Below are 10911 nucleotides of genomic sequence, written 5' to 3' on the forward strand. Positions count from 1 at the left end.
ATTACAGCCAGACATGCCTTGTTTTTTCTCCCAGTTGATTGTTCATTTGATCTGGAGACATTTCCAAACTTATTTGAAGTTTAGTTTCACCCTAAAGAAAAATAGTACTTGTCTATGGACATCGTACTTTAAACATTTGTACCAATGCTAAACAAGCAGTAAGTGCTCAATACTTCTTTGTCTTCTATCCAATTCCATTTCCTAGATCAGAAGCTTCTGAAGGCAAAAGCTCTGACTTCTACTTTGTAATCTCAGCAATGAGCAGAGTGCTCTGTAATGGCAGGTAGTTAATGACTGCTACATAACTGCTGACAACCCTTATTTAGGTAGAGCCCTTACTGGGTCCCTCATTTCTATTCAGATTTGTTTTCTTCGATCTTTCTTTTTTTTCTTTCTTCCACAATTTAGATTCCCCTCAGTTTCCCCTTAACTTGATTCTCTGGCAGGAATGAGTGCCAATGCACGCACACACACATATCTCTCTCCCCCCTCTCTTCTAAATCTACACTATCATACCTGGAGGAAAATAACTGAAATAGTTTACTGGAGACCAAGCAGATGATCAAGAAGGGGAAACCACTGGCTAGAAGAGCGGGCTGAGCCCCCACCTTGATGACCCTGAGCCACATTTTATCACTAATTTTCACACCCTCCATCTCTAAGGGTACCATTAGTTCATTTCCAAAATTGGGGAAATGTTTCAGCTTACTTTATTACTTGCCTGACATTTATTACTTGCCCTCTGTCTACCTGCATGACTACCTTCATCTCTCCACTCAAAAAATATATATTAAGTGTTGAGTACTTGCTAAGTACCTGAGTGCGACACTGAAATCCCAGGTAAAGTGCTATGGGTCCCCCAAAGCTAATGGAAACAAGACAAGGTAGAGAGTGGAAAAGGGAAAGAAAAACTGAATTAACACTTGCTAAGCTCTACACTCTGGACCTTCATGTACAGTGTCTGGGCTATCTCTCCCAACCATCCACATGAGTGGGTAGGGATTATTACTGAAGAAACAGAGACTCCCAGAGGTTGAGCAACTTGCCCAAGGTCATCTATCACAAGACACTACAAGTTAAACTGCTGAAGAGGGAGTTTCTGCTGAGCTGCTGAGGTGGGCGGCTTGTATTGGATAGGAAGGCTTCAAATGAGTGTAAATCCTGCTAATCCCACTGGCTTCAACCTGCAGCGCCCGTTTCTCCTCTAGGTCTAAACTGCTCTCCCACTCCTCCCTTGGAACCATCAAAACTAGTTATTTGCCATCTGTATCCACCCCCCCCATGCCACCTGATCACAATCCCACAACCTCTTGACCATGAGTCATTTTAATAAAAGTGCAAACTTCGTGATGAGCCATGACAAGGACATGCTGCCCTAAACCCCAACATGTGTTTTTTCGTAATGAGGCAACAGGTGGCAGAAGTGAGTCCAAGACCATGTCAGGATGACAAGGCAGTCTCTAACCGGGACTTGTGAAAAGGCATGGACGAGAAGTTCTGCTGGGAAACCATGCTCAATGCCTTCAAGACTGAGTCAAAGAGGAGCCTTCTGGAGCCAAAGCAGCACATGGACTTCGGATAACTGATGTCTATCATGAAACACTGTGGAATCATGTCACTTCCAAATGGCAGTCTTCAAACTGGGTTCTATAGGAAGGGGCATGCACAGCCCAAATAGACATTTGGGTCTTCCAAAATATGCCTTTCCCCTACAAAGTTGTTCTCTGCTCCAACGCCAGATGGGGGAACCAGTGGGACTGAAATCCCATTACTACTCTGCTGGCCAGCTCCTATGCCTTTGACACTCCTGCCCTACCAGAGAGGGCAACTTTCTCTAATTTGCACAAAGCACAGAATAGCATAGTATAGCTTTGCCCTTCCCACCAGCCTTATTCAAATACATAGACACATATACACAAATCCATACAAGCATACCCACAGATGCACATATATAAGCACAGGCATATACACATATTTGCACACACATGTAGGCACATATACATGTAGATACATTAGTTTTTCTGTTACTATAACAAAATACCTGAGGCTGAGTACTTTATGAAGTCCCAGCTATGTTACAACATGGAAGAGAAGTGGAAAGGGCAACAGCTCACGTAGAAGGCAACTAGTGTGTGGAGCTGCATTGCTTTATAACAACCCGCCCTCATGAGATCTAACTCACTCAAGGAGACCAGCATCAATGGCTCCTAAGGGCAACAATACCCGTGATCTAATCATTTTCCACAAGACCCCACTTCTTAAGGGTTCTACCATCTCTCAAAGTCACCATAATGGAGATCAAGCTTCCAGCACCTGAACCCTTGGAGAACACTCTCAAGTCACGTCTAAATCACAGCACTACAGCATACAGACACACATACAAACACAAAACACACAAACATACAAACTCACATGTACTACACATATACAAACTAAGCCACGATGTCACACACAGAAATAGAGACACAGGCACAGATATAGTTATACAGATACATAATAAACACACTGACACACCAACCACAAAAATGTATGCACAACCAAACACACACTGACACACACAAATATACATACTGACTCACACTCAGCTAATACACTACACACAGAGAGAGACAAAGCACACTCACACACAGTTACATGTGCACATGGACGTAGAGACCACACAGGTGATACACACATACAGACTAACACATACATGCATCTCTAACCAGAACACTACTTTCATCAATTTTACGTGACAAATTGTTATAAAAAATTAGTTAACAAATGTTTCTCTACTTAAGGAGAAAGAAGATAAAAAATAAATTTATCCCTTTCAAAGATTCATTTTTCACTCATTGATCAAAAATTTGATGACAATCTATAGTAATAAAATGTTAGTGAGAGGAAAAGTATACCCAGATATGATAGGACAGGTCTCTCCATGATCTGAGTCTTAGAATTAATTTGATTTTGTTTTATATCATGAAAAAAAATATGACTTTTAATGCTGCTATATAATATATAAAACTGGACATGTTTGATCATATATTCTCAAATATTTACAAATATTTCTCCTTTACAACAGATGATATTGTAGGACAGGTGAAGCTGAGCCATAGTTTCAATGCCTGATTGCAAGAACATGGTTGTTATTCTGGTACAAAGTGACTCGACAACTAAAGTCTTTGATACCTTAGTCAACAAACTACCTATGGATCTCTGGGGAACTTTCACTGTTACCTCCTAGTAAATTAAAAAAAATATATATTTATATAGCACCAGCATCGATTTTGTGAATTGGTACCAGTGACTTGTCAGAAAATTTCCAAGAAAATAAATGCCTTATTTTAAGAAGTGTTGCATTCCCCAACTCTCTTGATAGCTCATTTGATGATGTTGTGAAAAAAACTGATTAAAAACTGAGTTGAAAAGTGCTTCAGAAGAGATAGACAATCTAGAATGTAAAAAAGTCCAATACCTTAACCAATGTATTATTTTGCTATATTTTTCTTTTTTTTACATATATACAAAAGCAATACACGACTTTACAAAGTGTGTTTGAATAAGTCTAAAAGAAGTCATCTTAATATCCAGAACTAAAAACAAAAACTTGAAGTAGTAAGAAAACATTGTTCCATGGCTTATTGGCAATGGATTTTCTATCTTAGTTCATCTGGTGGAGTCTTAAGTTTGACAAATATGGCGGTGAAAACTGATGCCTCCTCCAGCCCAGCTCTTTCTTCTGTTTCTCTAAACTTTTGTGAGACTAAAGACAAATAAATAGTCCTCCTCCTACGAGGGTGAGGTGGGGGTGAAGGGGAGGGTTCTATGTATAGTATCAATGCCAAAGCCATCCCCTCCACAAATCTCACAGTAGTCTCATGGGGAGTGTGTTAGTCTGTTTTTCATTGCTGTGACCAAGGACAAGACAAGAACAACTTAGAGGAGAAAAGTTTATTTTTAGCTCACCATTTCAGAGATCCAGTCCATATTCATGGACTCCATCACTTTGGGCCCCAGGTGAGGCAGAGGATAGCTAGTCAGTGACTTAAGCCAGGAAGCGGGGAAGAAAAAGGGACACAGACAAACCCTGCCAGGGTGCAGCCCAGTGACTCCCCTTCTCCAGTCATGACACACCTGTCTGCAGATACCACACAGTCAGTCCATCCTAGTTTGGTTATGGCTCTCTTAATCTAATCTTTTCACCTGTGAATATTCCTGCATTAACAGGAGTTTCAGGGCACTTCACCTCCAAACTGTAACAGAAAGATTCCATTATCATCCCATTTACTGTGGAGGAGATGAAGGTGTCTTGCTCATAGATCACATGGCTTGGATCCCTTTCCTTCTGAAATTAGTGGAGAATCACAAAATGAACTTTCCTCAGTCCAGATGGACTTTCTAGAACCCATCAATGAACAATCAGGCCTATATCTCCTGTGACTTGGGATATTACAAAAGACATAAAGGTTTAAAACAGCCTTTCACCTATACCCCAAGAAAATCTGGCAGCATGGAGAAGGAAAAAAAAAAAAAACTTTGGAATCAGACAGAGCCAGGTATGACTCTCAACTTTATTACCTGCTAGTTGCATAGTTTCAGGCAAACTGTTTAAGTTCTCCAAGCTTCAGTTTCTTCCTTGGTAAGTGTCACTAATTCTACCTACCTCCAGGAGTTGCATAAGAGTTAAAAGCTCACTCAATTATTCATTGATTTGATCAGTGCCTACAGAGCGCCTACTTTGTAGTAAGCACTGCATGCAGTGTAAGTGAATCTTAGCAGGTTGACAGATACACAGTAGACACTCTGGAGAAGATGTGTTTTGTTTTAATTTTTTTGAATCTATTTTCCCTTCATGCCAGGACCTCATGGTGAGACTCCCTTATGGTGAGTTCCTTCCGGTCTCAACCTGTGGGATTACTATAATTAAATGTCCTGCTCTTCCCTGAACTGGGAGTGGGCACATGAACCCACTAAGTCATGGACACAAGCTCACTGGAATCTGAATCTTCTGCAGACTAAGAAACAGACTGAATGGCAGGAGTTCAAGCATTCCATTTCTGCCAAGACTTTTTACCTCGGTGGAAGCTGTCTTAGTTCCTGTTCATTTTCAAGACTGATTTTCCAGACTTGCTATTGTTTATTGTTTGTTTTGAGATCATGTTATCATTCCCCAAATTCCCTTTTGTACAAGTTAGCTAAAAAACAGTTTCTGTCATGTACAACCAAAGAAAAAAGAAAGAAAGTAATAGAAAGAAAGAGAGAGAGAGAGAGAGAAGGAAAGAGTAACTTCCTTTCCCCAACTATGTATTATCTGATTAGGGGAATAGAGGAGTTATAAAAAAGAAAAAAGAGTAATTAATGGTATACAAAATTTAGAAGGGCTCACTTTGGCAGAATATACGCTAAATTCAGAATAGTCCATGCAGATAATTTAAATAACAAGCCACTGACTCACACATGTAGGCTCACTCTGATGATGTATTTCCTCATTTCCTCATGTGAAGCAGGCAGCATTTTCCCCATTTTCCTAGATGCAGACATTAAGACTCAGACAAGAAACTTGTCAGTACTAACAAGATGAACTACATAATGCTCAGGGCCCGGTACAAAATATAAATGTGGAACACCTTGTTGAAAAATCATTAAGAATTTCAAGATAGTAATAGCTATCAGAGCATTAAACCAAGTTCAGAATCCTTCTGAACATGCCCCAGCACGACCAATTGGATGCCTATGCTTACTTAAATTAGTAAGTAGCAGAACTGAGATTTGAACCTAGACTTATTTGACCTGGAAGTACAGGGTTTCAATTCTATATAAGAATCCCCTACAAAGGGCATGCCACTGACTATCAGGGGACTCAGAATGACTCTGACCTCTACTTCACATCTTTCAGATTGCCTGGGCATTGCTTATCTCCAATGCCACAAAGGAGCTGTGGAATCAAATCAAAGGTCGATTGGCAGGAGGACTTCAGAAACTCACAGGGAAAAGTACTTGATCTGAAAGGACAGCTATGACAAGCCTTGCTCTTCTCCTTGTTATTTATGCCCACCCTTTGAATAGGTAATAGACCAATCGGAGAAAGTTCAGAGGAAGCAGAGAAACTTTATACAAGTATTTAGGAAACTGGGAGTGGCTAAATAGACCAGAAGAATCAAGATGGCTGTCAAATCTCTTCCATGCTGAGATCCAAGTTCTGGGACAGTGGGGAACTATCTTGATCATCACAATGCCCCAAGGGTCTGGCATGGTGTGTAGGATATAGTTAATGCTCCAGAAATATAAGTAAAGCAATTAATTAAAGAAGCTGCTGAATATCTGTCAAGTAGAAGAAGAATTAGATATGCTCTGGGGGACCGCATGAGGATAATCAGTTCCAAAGGTCTAGTTTTTTGGCTTTTTGATATAAGAAAGTTCTCTAGTCCCAAGATGGAACAGGCTACTAGGATATCCCCTTTACAAGAGGCCTTTGAGTGATGATGACAAAGGTATTCTCCAAATACATTCCTTAGAATACCAGAAATAGCAATCCCAGCCTATTAGTAGTAGCAATCTTTTTTATTTCATACGATATTGTGCATGATCAATCTTTGATGCTTGCCATGAATACATAAACGTTGTTTATATATCCTTCTAAGCCACTGTATTTGTGCCTCCATGAATCTGCACATTTTCTCCAATCCAGGATGTTAAGTAAGGTTAACTTTAGTACTCCAGGGTAAGGCAAATGAGTCAAAACTGAGTTCAGCAAAGTTCATCTCTATTTGTGACAAGACAATGCTTAATTATTTTACTTCAGAGGCATTTTCCTGCCCTCATTGGAACAATCACTTGAAAAATACTTTCATTTGATTCTAGTTAAATCTAAAATTGTGGGGTTTTTTTGAGGATTCTTTGTGGTTTCGTTTTGGGCTTGGATACTATAAATGTAGTGTCCAACCCCAGTGGACAATCCTGGATGTCAGATTCACCCTGCTTACAGACATCTGTGGGGAGAGAACCCTGAATAAATCTGTCTCAATGGTGATGACAAACTACATTACTTCATAGCAATGGTAACCTTTGGAGGCAAAAGTCCAGACAGGCTGAAGAATGGAAAATGAGGACATGGGGGGCCATTTCCATTAGCTCTAATCAAAAGAAAAGGCCAAAAGGGGCTTAAAATCAATAGCACATTCAAAAAGGGCAGTGAATAAACCAGTCCAACTTTGAAGAGGAACGATTAAATATTTGCCATTGTTTCCTGTTTCTTCCACCAAAGGAGTTTATTAATTTACACTTAGGGCTGTGCCTGCCGCAGCTGACTGAGTTTTAAAATGAGTAATGGATTAACACATTTAAAATAAAGGAAAGGACAATTGCCCTCACAAAATTTCCATTTCCTCTAACCTCTTCTAACTTTCAATCAAGATTTTAAGCCTAAACAGCCAAGGACCCCACATTTTATATAATGCAGCAGCCCACTAAAATTATAGTCAGATTTTGAAGTATATATGAGTCCATCCTTCCTGCTGGTGAAATAGTGCTGCACCCCTGAAAAAAATTTAAGCAATCCAGATCATTTTCCTCATTTTTAAAATCTTTCTCTTGATCAGCTATGTACTGCATGATGAGTTTATATTAAATACTATTCTAAATATTTTTAGTAACTACTTCCTCATCAACCTTTCTGTGAAGCAGCAAACATTTCCTGCCTCTCACCTCTTTATTTTCCTTCAGAAAAGAGACTCAGAGAGATGAAATAATAGTAATTGCCATCACTTACTGAGCACTTGGGTTTTTTTGGTGGGGGGTGGTACCAGGGATTAAACTCAGGGGCACACAACCACTGAGCCACATCCCCAGCCCTATTTTGTATTTTATTTAGACACAGGGTCTGAGTTGCTAAGCGTCTCTCTTTTTTGCTGAGGCTGGCTTTGAACTTGCAATCCTCCTGCCTCAGCCTCCCAAGCTGTTGGGATTACAGGCATGAGCCACAGTTGCCCATCACTTACTGAGCACTTTTGATGTACTGATTGGTTTTACATTTTATTTAATCTTACAACAATCTGACAATCCTATGAGGTAAGTGATGTTTTCCTTATCTTTAATTAATGATAAACGAAGTAGTCCAAAACATACAGTAATTTGTCCATGGAAATCTGCCTAGAGATCTGGAACAGGCTTGTGCCCAGGTCTAGTTCCAGATCCTGTTTTGTAGTCACAACATCCGATTATCTGTCTTCCATGTCCTGCAGCATTCGTACCCGTGCTTATTCATTGAACAGGGGCTCCAATGCATTCACTAACTGACCTCACTTAGAACCAGAGTTTAGCTATGCTAACTTCCCTTTCCTTTCATCCACAGACACTTTCAGAAGAGGGAATATATTTCACTAGGCAAGAGTTATTTAAAACACACACACACACAAAATCCAAAAATCCTTATAACACTCCCCCTTTGGGAATTTTTCCCAGGCCACCCAAAGGTGTGCCTACAAGTGTTTGTTTGTGTGTTTCCTGTGAAACTCTTTCACAGGGAGTAATCTCCTCCCTTATTGGGACTCCAGGGAGTCTATTTCTAGGATGGAGATGGGTCTTCTGGGTGGAGATCAAGAAAGATAGCATATGCAGCAAAATGAACAGATCCAGAGAACGTTGTGTGAAGAGAAATAAGTCAGACACGAAAGATACATACTTCACATTCTCTCTCATATTTAGAAGGTAAAAAAGTTGATCTGAATGTAGACTAGTAATTATTAGAGGTTGGGAAGGGCTGAGGGAAAGGAGAACAGAGAGAAATTGGATCATGGGAACCAAAACACAGTTAGATAGAAGTAATAAGTTCTAGTGTTCTACAGCACAATAACCCATTATATATTTTATGAATAACTAGAAGAGAGAGGCTTGAAGTTATGATAAGGAGATAGAAGTGTTAGTCACCCAGAGTTGATCAGTGCACATCATAGACATATATTGAAATATTGCACTGTACCCGTATGTTATAGTTAGATTTGAGGTGTCCCCCAAAATCTCACGTGTGAGACAACGCAAGAATGTTCAGAGGGGAAATGATTGGATTATGAAAGCTTTATCCCAATCAGTGAATTAATTCCCTGATGGTAACTGAAGGCAGGGAGAGTGTGGCTGGAGAAGGTGGGTCATTGGGGGCATGCCTTTGGGGCATATATTTTGTATTTGGCAAGTGGAGTCTTTCTCCCTCTGCTTCCTAATCATCAAGTGAGCTGCTTCTCTCCTCCATACTCTTCCACCATGATGTTCTGCCTCACTTTAAGCCTTGAAGAATGGAGCCAGCTGTCTGTCGACTTTGACCTCTGAAACCATGAGCCCCTAAATAAACTTTTCCTCCTGTACAGTTGTGCTGGTTGGGTCTTTTAGTCACAAGAGTGAAAAACCTGACTAAAACACCATACATATGTACAATTTAAAGTGTTAATAAAACTTTTTAAAAATGTTTAAGGATATGGAAATGCTACCTATACTGTTAATAATTAATTTTAAAAACAGCAAATCAACTCGAGACTGATGGAGTCAACAGAAGGGATGCCTCTTTCCTATATTCTTACCCTTCAGGGCTCTTCATAAAACCCTTTACTCCAAGAAGCCTCCCTGACTGAATATTTATCTCTTTGGCTTTTGTGTTGGACACAACACAATGGAAGAGTTGCCATCAAGAGGAAGAGGTATGAAATATTTAATATAACAATCTCTCAGTTATCAGGAGATTTATCCACAGTCTATACCAGACACTTCAAAGGCAAAGTAGGTATCAAGCCTCCAGACAGGTGCTAGAGGGACCCAACGTAATCTCAGTAACTGTTTTCAGGGCTGTAATGGTGTCATTTTTCAAGTAATATAGGCACCTGGAGGAGGCAGCCATGACCTCCCCTGTGGGTGTTCAGGAAAACTTCACAGAGGAAGTGACATGTGAAGTGTGATTCTGAAAGAAGGAAAGGAATTTTCCAAGAGGAGAAAAGAGGTGATGAAGACAGCGTTCCAGGCAGGCTGAAACAGAAGTGTCAACAGCTCTGGATGTCTTTGAAGAACAGCAAGACCTTCACTTTGACTGGACAGGAATGAAATTGTGTCGAGGGACAAATCTGAGTTTGGTGTGAGATTAAAGGGCTTGTGTATAGGCTCCGAGGTTCTAACTTTATCTCATCTGTATTAGAGAATTTTTTAAATTATTTGAATATATTACTGCCTTTTCTTCTATAATATTAAAAAAGCAAGTGGGAAATGGAAGTTGGAATGGACTGATTACAGAAACCAGACGCAAGTAACTATGATCAACACAGTGTACAAAGTCAGAGACCTTAAGCATACCTACCAATGACAGGTATAACCAAAGGCTTAGGTATAGGGTCTTGATTCAACATCTGAGCAGCTATCTTAAATATTAACCACCATCTTATGAGATAAGTTTCACTTTCCTGAACTTCCTTTTACCTGAACTTCCCCCACCCCTACCCCATGGTACCGTGACCACAAGCCAATACCAGAAGGACACAACCCCTTGACTGTGGGAAGCCCCATGGTGCTATCCACCTAAACCAGTCCCATGCTAATCCTGCTCTCCTAGCCCTAATGCAAGCACCCCAGAACCTATCCCATAGTGCAACAACTCCAACTCCAAACCCCTACCCACAAAAGCTGAACATCCATACATCTCAGAGCCTCTCTCCTCTCGCTAGAGATGGCCTTTATTTGTCATCTTTGACAAATAAACTTTCCTGAAGTTCTCTGCCTGGTCTCTGTCTTTCATTTCTCACTTGCCTGTCTCCTGTTTTCTCACTTTCCTTTGATTAGGGGACAGAGGACTGAGCATATAATGTGAAGAAAGTAAATTACACAAAAGAAAATGCTTTGACTTCTCCTCCTCCTCCTCCTCCTCCTCCTCCTCCTCCTCCTCCTCCAGGAGAAGAA

This window comes from Marmota marmota, unplaced genomic scaffold (assembly GCF_001458135.2).
Source record: "Marmota marmota marmota unplaced genomic scaffold, marMar, whole genome shotgun sequence".
NCBI classification, from domain to species: domain Eukaryota; kingdom Metazoa; phylum Chordata; class Mammalia; order Rodentia; family Sciuridae; genus Marmota; species Marmota marmota.